Source organism: Nannobrachium achirus (genome assembly GCF_963921795.1).
Source record: "Nannobrachium achirus genome assembly, chromosome: 1".
Lineage (NCBI taxonomy): Eukaryota > Metazoa > Chordata > Actinopteri > Myctophiformes > Myctophidae > Nannobrachium > Nannobrachium achirus.
Window position 1 is genome coordinate 76,041,039 of NC_137810.1, and position 16,312 is coordinate 76,057,350.

Sequence of the window (16,312 nt, forward strand, 5' to 3'; positions counted from 1 at the left end):
TGCGAGTGTGGTTGCCTGCCCTGCCCCGGCGCGAGTCGTGGGGATGCGCCGCCGGGACCCCGAGCAAAACGCAGGGGTCAGAGGGAGACGACGTCGGGACGGATAGCGTCGGGGCCGTGCGACGCGCGATTAGAAAAGGTGCCGGTCGGATCCTGCGTTCCTGAAGTAAGGATATGGTTTCTTGTTTTTAAGAAATAGGCTCCTCCCACGAGTTCCGCAAGGCGATTACGTTGTCACGTCGCTCCCGAGATCGTTCGTGTTTCGTTTTGAGAGGGTCGTTCCCCCTGAAAAACACGTTTTGGCATGAAACGGTTACGTTTTGCGCGTTTGTGACGCCCCCTATGAGTCGAAGTGGAAATGCTTTTAGGTATATGTTCAGTATAGCGCCCGCCACCTGTGGTTAAAATGTGGTGTTGACTGGATGTTTCGTTTGTGATTTATGGCTACTTCTTACAAAACGGGCTCCTCCCGCTAACTTTGGAACCCTGTTACGGAAGAACGGTATGGACTATCGAAATATCGTTTGAATATGTTTATCGCATGAGTCCATAGATCATGTGTATCGATTTTTGTGACATTTGGAGAAAATATGTAGGAAAAGGAGTAAAAAGTGTGTTTGGAAGAAAATTCAAAATTGCGGAAAAATCAATCCTGGCGCAAATGGGCGTGGCCTATACAGGGAGATGCGTCATGACCCAAGGAATCCAGGGAAAAAGGAATTTTAATTTTTTGACCTACGGTTCAAGAGTTATAAGCCAAAACGTAAAGTGAGCTGGTATAGCGCCACCATGAGGCCGACTGATGTAATTATTTTTTAATAAATCCCTGTAGTTATTATGAACCTTCCCTCCAAGTGTTGTAACTGTAGGCCTTACCATTTCTGAGAGAAAAATACTGGAATGGGAGAATATTAGTGAATTAATTTTCCCCATCGACTTATAATGGGATACTAATAAATTAATATCAATTAAACTATACAACCTATCTCTTAGAAAAGTAATAGCACACTATTCCCGATGAAGCCGGTCGATTTGACATATGATGCGATTGTGTGGTGCAAAAACTGTGGGCGGTGAAGCGTGCCGAATGTGTTTAATCGCCTGGAGCGATTAAACACTAGAAAATTTGCAATTTGTGAAATTGCGAGTGTGGTTGCCCGACCCGCCCCGGCGCGAGCCGCGGGGATGCGCCTCCGGGACCCCGAGGAAAATGCCGGGGCCCGAGGGAGAGGACGTCGGGAAGGATACCGTCGGGGCCGTGCGACGCGCGATTAGAAAAGGTGCCGGTCGGATCCTGCGTTCCTGAAGTAAGGATATGGTTTCTTGTTTTTAAGAAATAGGCTCCTCCCACGAGTTCCGCAAGGCGATTACGTTGTCGCGTCGCTCCCGAGATCGTTTGTGTTTCGTTTTGAGAGGGTCGTTCCCCCTGAAAAACGCGTTTTGGCATGAACCGGTTACGTTTTGCGCGTTTGTGGCGCCCCCTATGGGTCGAAGTGGAAATGCTTTTGGGTATATGTTCAGTATAGCGCCCGCCACTTGTGGTTAAAATTTGGTGTTGACTGGATGTTTCGTTTGTGATTTATGGCTACTTCTTACAAAACGGGCTACTCCCGCTAACTTTTGAACCCTGTTACGGAAGAACAGTATGGACTATCGAAATATCGTTTGAATATGTTTATCGCATGAGTCCATAGATCATGTGTACCGATTTGTGTGACATTTGGAGAAAATATGTAGGAAAAGGAGCAAAAAGTGTGTTTTGAAGAAAATTCAAAATGGCGGAAAATCTATCCTGACGCAAATGGGCGTGGCCTATATGGGGAGATGCGTCATGACCCAAGGAATCCAGGGAAAAAGGAATTTTAATTTTTTGACCTACGGTTCAAGAGTTATAAGCCAAAACGTATAGTGAGCTGGTATAGCGCCACCATGAGGCCGACTGATGTAATTATTTTTTAATAAATCCTTGTAGTTATTATGAACCTTCCCTCCAAGTGTTGTAACTGTAGGCCTTACCATTTCTGAGAGAAAAATACTGGAATGGGAGAATATTAGTGAATTAATTCTTCCCATTGACTTATAATGGGATACTAATAAATTAATATCAATTAAACTATACAAGCTATCTCTTAGAAAAGTAATAGCACACTATTCCCGATGAAGCCGGTCGATTTGACATATGGTGCGAGTGTGTGGTGCAAAAACTGTGGGCGGTGAAGCGCGCCGAATGTGTTTAATCGCCTGTAGCGATTAAACACTAGAAAATGTGCAATTTGGGAAATTGCGAGTGTGGTTGCCTTCCCTGCCCCGGCGCGAGTCGTGGGGATGCGCCGCCGGGACCCTGAGCAAAACGCAGGGGTCCGAGGGAGACGACGTTGGGACGGATAGCGGCGGGCCCGTGCGACGCGCGATTCGAAAAGGCGCCGTTGGGATCCTGCGTTCTTGATGTAAGGATATGTTTTTTTGTTTTTAAGAAATAGGCTCCTCCCACGAGTTTGGCCAGGCGATTGCGTTGTCACGTCGCATCCGAGATCGCTTGTGTTTCGTTTTGAGAGGGTCGTTCCCCCTGAAAAACGCGTTTTGGCACGAAACGGTTACGTTTTGCGCGTCTGTGGCGCCCCCTAAGGGTCGAAGTGGAAATGCTTTTGGGGATTTGTTGAATATCCCACCCGCAATTTGTGGTTAAAATTTGGTGTTGACTGGATGTTTCGTTTGTGATTTATGGCTATTTTTGGCGAAACGGGCCCCTCTCGCTAACTTCGTAAGCCTGTTCCGGACGAACGGTATGGACTATCGAAATATCGCTTGAATATGTTCATCGCATGGGTCCAGAGATCATGTGTACTGATTTTTGTGACATTTGGAGAAAATATGTGGGAAAAGGAGCAAAAAGTGTGTTTTGAAGAAAATTCAAAATGGCGGAAAATCTATCCTGACGCAAATGGGCGTGGCCTATATGGGGAGATGCGTCATGACCCAAGGAATCCAGGGAAAAAATAATTTTAATTTTCCGACCTACGGTTCAAGAGTTACAGGCCGAAACGTAAAGTGGGCTGTTATAGCGCCACCATGAGGCCGAGTAATGTATTTATAATTTGATTAATTCTTGCAATAATTATGAATCTCCTCTCCAAGTTTTGAAACTGTAGCTCCTATTGTTTGCGAGAGAAAAATAATCTAATGTGAGTTTTTGCAATTCCCATTATAAGTCAATGGGGAAAATTAATTCACTAATAAATTAATATCAATTAAACGATACAACTTTTCTCTTAGAAAAGTAATAGCACACGATTCCCGATTAAGCCGGTCGATTTGACATATGGCGCGAGTGTGTGGCGCAAAAACTGTGGGAGGAGATTCGCGCCAAACTTTTGGTTACACTAGTCAAGAATAATAATAAAGTTACCCTAGAACTATAGTGTGGTTGCCCTTAGGCAACCACACTAACTAGAAAATGTGCAATTTGGGAAATTGCGAGTGTGGTTGCCCGCCCCGCCCCAGTTTCACAAGGCGATTATGTTGTCACGTCGCTCCCGAGATCATTTGTGTTTCGTTTTGAGAGGGTTGTTCCCCCTGAAAAACGCGTTTTGGCCTGAAACGGTTACGTTTTGCGCATTTGTGGCGCCCCCTAAGGGTCGAAGTGGAAATGCTTCTGGGGATTTGTTGAATATCCCACCCGCGACTTGTGTTTAAAATTTGGTGTTGACTGGATGTTTCGTTTGTTATTTATGGCTATTTTTGGCGAAACTGGCCCCTCCCGCTAACTTTGGAACCCTGTTACGGACGAACGGTATGGACTATCGAAATATCGCTTGAATATGTTCATCGCATGGGTCCAGAGATCATGTGTACTGATTTTTGTGACATTTGGAGTAAATATGTAGGAAAAGGAGCAAAAAGTGTGTTTTGAAGAAAATTCAAAATGGCGGAAAATCTATCCTGACGCAAATGGGCGTGGCCTATATGAGGAGATGCGTCATGACCCAAGGAATCCAGGGAAAAAGGAATTTTAATTTTCCGACCTACGGTTCAAGAGTTATAGGGCAAAAGGTAAAGTGGGGTGTTATAGCGCCACCATGTGGCCGACTGATGTAATAATTTTTTTATTAATTCTTACCCTTATTATGAATCTCCTCTCCAAGTTTTGAAACTGTAGCCCCTATGGTTTGCGAGAGAAAAATTATTGAATTTGAGTTTTTGCGATTCCCATTATAAGTCAATGGGGAAAATTAATTCACTAATAAATTCATATCAATTAAACGATACAACCTTTCTCTTAGAAAAGTAATAGCACACGATTCCCGATTAAGCCGGTCGATTTGACATATGGCGCGAGTGTGTGGCGCAAAAACTGTGGGAGGAGATTCGCGCCAAACTTTTGGTTACACTATAAATAAAGAAGAACTAGAAAAGGTGCAATTTGGGAAATTGCGAGTGTGGTTGCTCGCCCCGCCCCCCTCCCACGAGTTTTGCAAGACGATTATGTTGTCATGTCGCTCCCGAGATTGTTTGTGTTTCGTTTTGAGAGGGTTGTTCCCCCTGAAAAACGCGTTTTGGCCTGAAACGGTTACGTTTTGTGCGTTTGTGGCGCCCCCTAAGGGTCGAAGTGGAAATGCTTTTGGGGATTTGTTGAATATCCCACCCGCAACTTGTGGTTAAAATTTGGTGTTGACTGGATGTTTCGTTTATGATTTATGGCTATTTTTGGCAAAACGGGCCCCTCTCGCTAACTTCGGAAGCGTGTTCCGGACGAACGGTATGGACTATCGAAATATCGCTTGAATATGTTTATCGCGTGGGTTCAGAGATCTTGTGTACCGATTTTTGTGACATTTGGAGAAAATATGTGGGAAAAGGAGCAAAAAGTGTGTTTTGAAGAAAATTCAAAATGGCGGAAAATCTATCCTGACGCAAATGGGCGTGGCCTATATAGGGAGATGCGTCATGACCCAAGGAATCCAGGGAAAAAATAATTTTAATTTTCCGACCTACGGTTCAAGAGTTACAGGCCGAAACGTAAAGTGGGCTGTTATAGCGCCACCATGAGGCTGACTGACAATATTATTTTTTATTTATTCCTTGAACTCATTATGCATCTCCTCACCAAGTGTTGAAACTGTAGCCCCTATGGTTTGCAAGAGAAAAAATAATTGAATGTGAGTTTTTGCTATTCCCATTATAAGTCAATGGGTTTGGCCTGAAACGGTTACGTTTTGCGCATTTGTGGCGCCCCCTAAGGGTTGAAGTAGAAATGCTTCTGGGGATTTGTTGAATATCCCACCCGCAACTTGTGGTTAAAATTTGGTGTTGACTGGATGTTTCGTTTCTGATTTATGACTATTTTTGGCGAAACGGGCCCCTCTTGCTAACTTCGTAAGCCTGTTCCGGACGAACGGTATGGACTATCGAAATATCGCTTGAATATGTTTATTGCATGGGTCCAGAGATCCTGTGTACCAATTTTTGTGACATTTGGAGAAAATATGTAGGAAAAGGAGCAAAAAGTGTGTTTTGAAGAAAATTCAAAATGGCGGAAAATCTATCCTGACGCAAATGGGCGTGGCCTATATCGGGAGATGCGTCATGACCCAAGGAATCCAGGGAAAAAATAATTTTAATTTTCCGACCTACGGTTCAAGAGTTACAGGCCAAAACGTAAAGTGGGCTGTTATAGCGCCACCATGTGGCCGACTGATGTAATTTTTTTTAAATTAATTCTTACAATTATTATGAATCTCCTCTCCAAGTTTTGAAACTGTAGACCCTATGGTTTGCGAGGGAAAAATAATTGAATGTGAGTTTTTTCGATTCCCATTATAAGTCAATGGGGAAAATTAATTCACTAATAAATTAATATCAATTAAACTATACAACTTTTCTCTTAGAAAAGTAATAGCACACTATTCCCGATCAAGCCGGTCGATTTGACATATGGCTCGAGTGTGTGGCGCAAAAACTGTGGGAGGAGATTCGCGCCGAAAAAAAGGTTACACTAGAAGTCAAGAATAATAATAAATAAAGTTTCCCTAGAACTATAGTGTGGTTGCCCTGTTAGGGCAACCACACTAAAGGGCAACCACACTAACTAGAAAATGTGCAATTTGGGAAATTGCGAGTGTGGTTGCCTGCCCTGCCGCCCCCTATGGGTCGAAGTGGAAATGCTTTTGGGGATTTGTTGAATATCCCACACGCGACTTGTGGTTCAAATTTGGTGTTGACTGGATGTTTCGTTTGTGATTTATGGCTATTTTTGGCGAAACTGGCCCCTCTCGCTAACTTCGTAAGCCTGTTCCGGACGAACGGTATGGACTATCGAAATATCGCTTGAATATGTTTATCGCATCGGTCCAGAGATCATCTGTACCGATTTTTGTGACATTTGGAGAAAATATGTGGGAAAAGGAGCAAAAAGTGTGTTTTGAAGAAAATTCAAAATGGCGGAAAATCTATCCTGACGCAAATGGGCGTGGCCTATATGGGGAGATGCGTCATGACCCAAGGAATCCAGGGAAAAAATAATTTTAATTTTCCGACCTACGGTTCAAGAGTTACAGGCCGAAACGTAAAGTGGGCTGTTATAGCGCCACCATGAGGCTGACTGACAATATTATTTTTTATTTATTCCTTGAACTAATTATGCATCTCCTCTCCAAGTTTTGAAACTGTAGCCTCTATGGTTTGCGAGAAAAAAAATAATTGAATGTGAGTTTTTGCTATTCCCATTATAAGTCAATGGGTTTGGTCTGAAACGGTTACGTTTTGCGCATTTGTGGCGCCCCCTAAGGGTCGAAGTGGAAATGCTTCTGGGGATTTGTTGAATATCCCACCCGCAACTTGTGGTTAAAATTTGGTGTTGACTGGATGTTTCGTTTCTGATTTATGACTATTTTTGGCGAAACGGGCCCCTCTTGCTAACTTCGTAAGCCTGTTCCGGACGAACGGTATGGACTATCGAAATATCGCTTGAATATGTTTATTGCATGGGTCCAGAGATCCTGTGTACCAATTTTTGTGACATTTGGAGAAAATATGTAGGAAAAGGAGCAAAAAGTGTGTTTTGAAGAAAATTCAAAATGGCGGAAAATCTATCCTGACGCAAATGGGCGGGGCCTATATGGGGAGATGCGTCATGACCCAAGGAATCCAGGGGAAAAAGAATTTTAATTTTCCGACCTACGGTTAGAGAGTTATAGGCCGAAACGTAAAGTGGGCTGTTATAGCGCCACCATCTGGCCGATTGATGTAATTATTTTTCAGTTAATCCTTAGAAGCACTAGGAATCTCCTCTCCAAATTGTGAAACTGTAGCCCTTAAGACTTTTGAGAGAAAAATACTTGAACTCGGCTCCCATTATAAGTCAATGGGAAAATTAATTCACTAATAAATTAATATCAATTAAACTATACAACTTTTCTCTTAGAAAAGTAATAGCACACTATTCCCGATCAAGCCGGTCGATTTGACATATGGCGCGAGTGTGTGGCGCAAAAACTGTGGGAGGAGATTCGCGCCGAAAAAAAGGTTACTCCAGTAAGTAAAGAATAATAATAATAACTAGAAAATGTGCAATTTGGGAAATTGCGAGTGTGGTCGCCCGCCCCACCCCGGCGCGAGCGGCGGGGATGCGCTCCCGAGATCATTTGTGTTCCGTTTTGAGAGGGTTGTTCCCCCTGAAAAACGCGTTTTGGCCTGAAACGGTTACGTTTTGCGCATCTGTGGCGCCCCCTAAGGGTCGAAGTGGAAATGCTTCTGGGGATTTGTTGAATATCCCACCCGCAACTTGTGGTTAAAATTTGGTGTTGACTGGATGTTTCGTTTCTGATTTATGACTATTTTTGGCGAAACGGGCCCCTCTTGCTAACTTCGTAAGCCTGTTCCGGACGAACGGTATGGACTATCGAAATATCGCTTGAATATGTTTATTGCATGGGTCCAGAGATCCTGTGTACCAATTTTTGTGACATTTGGAGAAAATATGTAGGAAAAGGAGCAAAAAGTGTGTTTTGAAGAAAATTCAAAATGGCGGAAAATCTATCCTGACGCAAATGGGCGTGGCCTATATAGGGAGATGCGTCATGACCCAAGGAATCCAGGGAAAAAATAATTTTAATTTTCCGACCTACGGTTCAAGAGTTACAGGCCGAAACGTAAAGTGGGCTGTTATAGCGCCACCATGAGGCTGACTGACAATATTATTTTTTATTTATTCCTTGAACTCATTATGCATCTCCTCACCAAGTGTTGAAACTGTAGCCCCTATGGTTTGCAAGAGAAAAAATAATTGAATGTGAGTTTTTGCTATTCCCATTATAAGTCAATGGGTTTGGCCTGAAACGGTTACGTTTTGCGCATTTGTGGCGCCCCCTAAGGGTTGAAGTAGAAATGCTTCTGGGGATTTGTTGAATATCCCACCCGCAACTTGTGGTTAAAATTTGGTGTTGACTGGATGTTTCGTTTCTGATTTATGACTATTTTTGGCGAAACGGGCCCCTCTTGCTAACTTCGTAAGCCTGTTCCGGACGAACGGTATGGACTATCGAAATATCGCTTGAATATGTTTATTGCATGGGTCCAGAGATCCTGTGTACCAATTTTTGTGACATTTGGAGAAAATATGTAGGAAAAGGAGCAAAAAGTGTGTTTTGAAGAAAATTCAAAATGGCGGAAAATCTATCCTGACGCAAATGGGCGTGGCCTATATCGGGAGATGCGTCATGACCCAAGGAATCCAGGGAAAAAATAATTTTAATTTTCCGACCTACGGTTCAAGAGTTACAGGCCAAAACGTAAAGTGGGCTGTTATAGCGCCACCATGTGGCCGACTGATGTAATTTTTTTTAAATTAATTCTTACAATTATTATGAATCTCCTCTCCAAGTTTTGAAACTGTAGACCCTATGGTTTGCGAGGGAAAAATAATTGAATGTGAGTTTTTTCGATTCCCATTATAAGTCAATGGGGAAAATTAATTCACTAATAAATTAATATCAATTAAACTATACAACTTTTCTCTTAGAAAAGTAATAGCACACTATTCCCGATCAAGCCGGTCGATTTGACATATGGCTCGAGTGTGTGGCGCAAAAACTGTGGGAGGAGATTCGCGCCGAAAAAAAGGTTACACTAGAAGTCAAGAATAATAATAAATAAAGTTTCCCTAGAACTATAGTGTGTTGCCCTGTAAGGGCAACCACACTAATAAAGTTTCCCTAGAACTATAGTGTGTTGCCCTGTTAGGGCAACCACACTAACTAGAAAATGTGCAATTTGGGAAATTGCGAGTGTGGTTGCCCGACCCGCCCCGGCGCGAGCGGCGGGGATGTGCCTCGTTGTCGCGTCACTCCCGAGATCGTTTGTGTTTCGTTTTGAGAGGGTCGTTCCCTCTGAAAAACGCGTTTTGGCACGAAACGGTTAGGTTTTGTGCGTTTGTGGCGCCCCCTAAGGGTCGAAGAGGAAATGCTTTTGGGGATTTGTTGAATATCCCACCCGCAACTTGTGGTTAAAATTTGGTGTTGACTGGATGTTTCGTTTATGATTTATGGCTATTTTTAGCAAAATGGGCCCTTCTCGCTAAGTTTGGAAGCGTGTTCCAGACGAACGGTATGGACTATCGAAATATCGCTTGAATATGTTTATCGCATGGGTCCATAGATCATGTGTACCGATTTTTGTGACATTTGGAGAAAATATGTAGGAAAAGGAGCAAAAAGTGTGTTTTGAAGAAAATTCAAAATGGCGGAAAATCTATCCTGACGCAAATGGGCGTGGCCTATATGAGGAGATGCGTCATGACCCAAGGAATCCAGGGAAAAAGGAATTTTAATTTTCCGACCTACGGTTCAAGAGTTATAGGGCAAAAGGTAAAGTGGGGTGTTATAGCGCCACCATGTGGCCGACTGATGTAATTATTTTTTTATTAATTCTTACCCTTATTATGAATCTCCTCACCACGTTTTGAAACTGTAGCCCCTATGGTTTGCGAGAGAAAAATTATTGAATTTGAGTTTTTGCGATTCCCATTATAAGTCAATGGGGAAAATTAATTCACTAATAAATTCATATCAATTAAACGATACAACCTTTCTCTTAGAAAAGTAATAGCACACGATTCCCGATTAAGCCGGTCGATTTGACATATGGCGCGAGTGTGTGGTGCAAAAACTGTGGGCGGAGATTCGCGCCAAACTTTTGGTTACACTAGTCAAGAATAATAATAAAGTTACCCTAGAACTATAGTGTGTTGCCCTGTTAGGGCAACCACACTAACTAGAAAATGTGCAATTTGGGAAATTGCGAGTGTGGTTGCTCGCCCCGCCCCCCTCCCATGAGTTTTGCAAGACAATTATGTTGTCACGTCGCTCCCGAGATCGTTTGTTTTTCGTTTTGAGAGGGTTGTTCCCCCTGAAAAACGCGTTTTGGCCTGAAACGGTTACGTTTTGTGCGTTTGTGGCGCCCCCTAAGGGTCGAAGTGGAAATGCTTTTGGGGATTTGTTGAATATCCCACCTGCGACTTCTGGTTAAAATTTGGTGTTGACTGGATGTTTCGTTTGTGATTTATGGCTATTTTTGGCGAAATGGGCCCCTCTCGCTAACTTTGGAAGCCTGTTCCGGACAAACGGTATGGACTATCGAAATATCGCTTGAATATGTTTATCGCATGGGTCCAGAGATCATGTGTACTGATTTTTGTGACATTTGGAGAAAATATGTAGGACAAGGAGCAAAAAGTGTGTTTTGAAGAAAATTCAAAATGGCGGAAAATCTATCCTGACGCAAAAGGGCGTGGCCTATATGGAGAGATGCGTCATGACCCAAGGAATCCAGGGAAAAATAATTTTAATTTTCCGACCTACGGTTCAAGAGTTATAAGCCAAAACGTAAAGTGAGCTGTTATAGCGCCACCATGTGGCCAAATGATGTAATTATTTTTCAGTTAATCCTCGTATGCATTTTGAACCTCTTCTCTAAGTTCTGAAACTGTAGCCCCTATGGTTTGCGAGAGAAAAATAATTGAATGTGAGTTTTTGCGATTCCCATTATAAGTCAATGGGGAAAATTAATTCACTAATAAATTAATATCAATTAAACTATAGAACCTTTCTCTTAGCAAAATGGAAGCACACGATTCCCGATGAAGCCGGTCGATTTGACATATGGCGCGAGTGTGTGGCGCAAAAACTGTGGGCCGTGAAACGCGCCGAAATAAAAGTTTATCTAGAAGAATAAAGTTTCCCGAGGACTATAGTGTGTTGCCCTGTAAGGGCAACCACACTAACTAGAAAATGTGCAATTTGGGAAATTGCGAGTGTGGTTGCTCGCCCCGCCCCCCTCCCACGAGTTTTGCAAGACGATTATGTTGTCACGTCGCTCCCGAGATCGTTTGTGTTTCGTTTGGAGAGGGTTGTTCCCCCTGAAAAACGCGTTTTGGCCTGAAACGGTTACGTTTTGTGCGTTTGTGGCGCCAACTAAGGGTCGAAGTGGAAATGCTTTTGGGGATTTGTTGAATATCCCACCCGCAACTTGTGGTTAAAATTTGGTGTTGACTGGATGTTTCGTTTATGATTTATGGCTATTTTTGGCAAAACGGGCCCCTATCGCTAACTTCGGAAGCGTGTTCCGGACGAACGGTATGGAATATCGATATATCGCTTGAATATGTTTATCGCGTGGGTTCAGAGATCTTGTGTACCGATTTTTGTGACATTTGGAGAAAATATGTGGGAAAAGGAGCAAAAAGTGTGTTTTGAAGAAAATTCAAAATGGCGGAAAATCTATCCTGACGCAAATGGGCGTGGCCTATATGGGGAGATGCGTCATGACCCAAGGAATCCAGGGAAAAAATAATTTTAATTTTCCGACCTACGGTTCAAGAGTTACAGGCCAAAACGTAAAGTGGGCTGTTATAGCGCCACCATGTGGCCGACTGATGTAATTTTTTTTTAATTAATTCTTACAATTATTATGAATCTCCTCTCCAAGTTTTGAAACTGTAGACCCTATGGTTTGCGAGGGAAAAATAATTGAATGTGAGTTTTTTCGATTCCCATTATAAGTCAATGGGGAAAATTTATTCACTAATAAATTAATATCAATTAAACTATACAACTTTTCTCTTAGAAAAGTAATAGCACACTATTCCCGATCAAGCCGGTCGATTTGACATATGGCGCGAGTGTGTGGCGCAAAAACTGTGGGAGGAGATTCGCGCCGAAAAAAAGGTTACACTAGAGGTCAAGAATAACTAGAAAATTTGCAATTTGGGAAATTGCGAGTGTGGTTGCCTGCCCCGCCGCCCCCTATGGGTCGAACTGGAAATGCTTTTGGGGATTTGTTGAATATCCCACCCGCGACTTGTGGTTAAAATTTTGTGTTGACTGGATGTGTCGTTTGTGATTTATGGCTGATTTTTGCGAAACGGGCCCCTCCCGCTAAATTTGGAAGGCTGTTACAGACGAACGGTATGGACTATCGAAATATCGCTTGAATATGTTTATCGCATGGGTCCAGAGATCAACTGTACCGATTTTTGTGACATTTGGAGAAAATATGTGGGAAAAGGAGCAAAAAGTGTGTTTTGAAGAAAATTCAAAATGGCGGAAAATCTATCCTGACGCAAATGGGCGTGGCCTATATGGGGAGATGCGTCATGACCCAAGGAATCCAGGGAAAAAATAATTTTAATTTTCCGACCTACGGTTCAAGAGTTACAGGCCGAAACGTAAAGTGGACTGTTATAGCGCCACCATGAGGCCAACTGACGAAATAATTTTTCATTTAATCCTTGATATCATTATAAATCTCCTCTCCAAGTTTTGAAACTGTAGCCCCTATGGTTTGCGAGAGAAAAAATATTGAATGTGAGTTTTTGCAATTCCCATTATAAGTCAATGGGGAAAATTAATTCACTAATAAATTAATATCAATTAAACTATACAACTTTTCTCTTAGAAAAGTAATAGCACACTATTCCCGATCAAGCCGGTCGATTTGACATATGGCGCGAGTGTGTGGCGCAAAAACTGTGGGAGGAGATTCGCGCCGAAAAAAAGGTTACATTGAAAGAATAATAATAAATAAAGTTTCCCTAGAACTATAGTGTGTTGCCCTGTTAGGGCAACCACACTAATAAAGTTTCCCTAGAACTATAGTGTGTTGCCCTGTAAGGGCAACCACACTAACTAGAAAATGTGCAATTTGGGAAATTGCGAGTGTGGTTGCTCGCCCCGCCCCCCTCCCACGAGTTTTGCAAGACGATTATGTTGTCACGTCGCTCCCGAGATCGTTTGTCTTTCGTTTTGAGAGGGTTGTTCCCCCTGAAAAACGCGTTTTGGCCTGAAACGGTTACGTTTTGTGCGTTTGTGGCGCCCCCTAAGGGTCGAAGTGGAAATGCTTTTGGGGATTTGTTGAATATCCCACCCGCAACTTGTGGTTAAAATTTGGTGTTGACTGGATGTTTCGTTTATGATTTATGGCTATTTTTGGAAAAATGGGCCCCTCTCGCTAACTTCGGAAGCGTGTTCCGGACGAACGGTATGGACTATCGAAATATCGCTTGGTTATGTTTATCGGGTGGGTTCAGAGATCTTGTGTACCGATTTTTGTGACGTTTGGAGAAAATATGTGGGAAAAGAGGCAAAAAGTGTGTTTAGAAGAAAATTCTAAATGGCGGAAAATCTATCCTGACGCAAATGGGCGTGGCCTATATGGGGAGATGCGTCATGACCCAAGGAATCCAGGGAAAAAATAATTTTAATTTTCCGACCTACGGTTCAAGAGTTATAGGGCAAAACGTAAAGTTGGGTGTTATAGCGCCACCATGTGGCCGAATGATGTAATTATTTTTTAATTAATTCTTAAAATTATTATGAATCTCCTCTCCAAGTTTTGAAACTTTAGACCCTATGGTTTAAGAGAGAGAAAATAATTGAATGTGAGTTTTTGCTATTCCCATTATAAGTCAATGGGGGAAATTAATTCACTAATAAATTCATATCAATTAAACGATACAACTTTTCTCTTATCGCAATAATAGCACTCGATTCCCGATGAAGCCGGTCGATTTGACATATGGCGCGAGTGTGTGGCGCAAAAACTGCGGGCCGTGAAACGCGCCGAAAAATAGTTTATCTATAAAGAATAAAGTTTCCCGAGGACTATAGTGTGTTGCCCTGTAAGGGCAACCACACTAACTAGAAAATGTGCAATTTGGGAAATTGCGAGTGTGGTTGCCCGCCCCGCCCCAGTTTCACAAGGCGATTATGTTGTCACGTCGCTCCCGAGATCATTTGTGTTTCGTTTTGAGAGGGTTGTTCCCCCTGAAAAACGCGTTTTGGCCTGAAACGGTTACGTTTTGCGCATTTGTGGCGCCCCCTAAGGGTCGAAGTGGAAATGCTTCTGGGGATTTGTTGAATATCCCACCCGCGACTTGTGTTTAAAATTTGGTGTTGACTGGATGTTTCGTTTGTTATTTATGGCTATTTTTGGCGAAACTGGCCCCTCCCGCTAACTTTGGAACCCTGTTACGGACGAACGGTATGGACTATCGAAATATCGCTTGAATATGTTCATCGCATGGGTCCAGAGATCATGTGTACTGATTTTTGTGACATTTGGAGTAAATATGTAGGAAAAGGAGCAAAAAGTGTGTTTTGAAGAAAATTCAAAATGGCGGAAAATCTATCCTGACGCAAATGGGCGTGGCCTATATGAGGAGATGCGTCATGACCCAAGGAATCCAGGGAAAAAGGAATTTTAATTTTCCGACCTACGGTTCAAGAGTTATAGGGCAAAAGGTAAAGTGGGGTGTTATAGCGCCACCATGTGGCCGACTGATGTAATTATTTTTTTATTAATTCTTACCCTTATTATGAATCTCCTCTCCAAGTTTTGAAACTGTAGCCCCTATGGTTTGCGAGAGAAAAATTATTGAATTTGAGTTTTTGCGATTCCCATTATAAGTCAATGGGGAAAATTAATTCACTAATAAATTCATATCAATTAAACGATACAACCTTTCTCTTAGAAAAGTAATAGCACACGATTCCCGATTAAGCCGGTCGATTTGACATATGGCGCGAGTGTGTGGCGCAAAAACTGTGGGAGGAGATTCGCGCCAAACTTTTGGTTACACTATAAATAAAGAAAAAAATAAAGTTTCCCTAGAACTATAGTGTGTTGCCCTGTAAGGGCAACCACACTAACTAGAAAATGTGCAATTTGGGAAATTGCGAGTGTGGTTGCCTGCCCTGCCGCCCCCTATGGGTCGAAGTGGAAATGCTTTTGGGGATTTGTTGAATATCCCACCCGCGACTTGTGGTTAAAATTTGGTGTTGACTGGATGTTTCGTTTGTGATTTATGGCTATTTTTGGCGAAACTGGCCCCTCTCGCTAACTTCGTAAGCCTGTTCCGGACGAACGGTATGGACTATCAAAATATCGCTTGAATATGTTTATCGCATGGGTCCAGAGATCATGTGTACCGATTTTTGTGACATTTGGAGAAAATATGTAGGAAAAGGAGCAAAAAGTGTGTTTTGAAGAAAATTCAAAATGGCGGAAAATCTATCCTGACGCAAATGGGCGTGGCCTATATAGGGAGATGCGTCATGACCCAAGGAATCCAGGGAAAAAATAATTTTAATTTTCCGACCTACGGTTCAAGAGTTATAAGCCAAAACGTAAAGAAACCAACATAAAGTGTAAGTGTATAGACTAATAGAGGGTATCTATTTATTTATTTGTATTTATTTTTACAAAACGGGCCCCTTCCGCTAAATTTGGAAGCCGGTTACAGGCGAACAGTATGGATTATCAAACTTTCCCTTGAATATCTTTATCGCATAGGTCCATATCGTTTGTGTTTCGTTTTGAGAGGGTCGTTCCCCCTGAAAAACGTGTTTTGGCACGAAACGGTTACGTTTTGCGCGTTTGTGGCGCCCCCTATGGGTCGAAATGGAAATGCTTTTGGGGATTTGTTGAGTATACCACCCCCGACTAGTGGTTAAAATGTGGTGTTGACTGGATGTTTCGTTCGTGATTTATGGCTATTTCTTGCGAAACGGGCCCTCCCGCTAACTTTGGGAGCCTGTTACGGACGAACGGTATGGACTATCGAAATATCGCTTGAATATGTTCATCGCATGGGTCCAGAGATCATGTGTACTGATTTTTGTGACATTTGGAGTAAATATGTAGGAAAAGGAGCAAAAAGCGTGTTTTGAAGAAAATTCAAAATGGCGGAAAATCTATCCTGACGCAAATGGGCGTGGCCTATATGAGGAGATGCGTCATGACCCAAGGAATCCAGGGAAAAA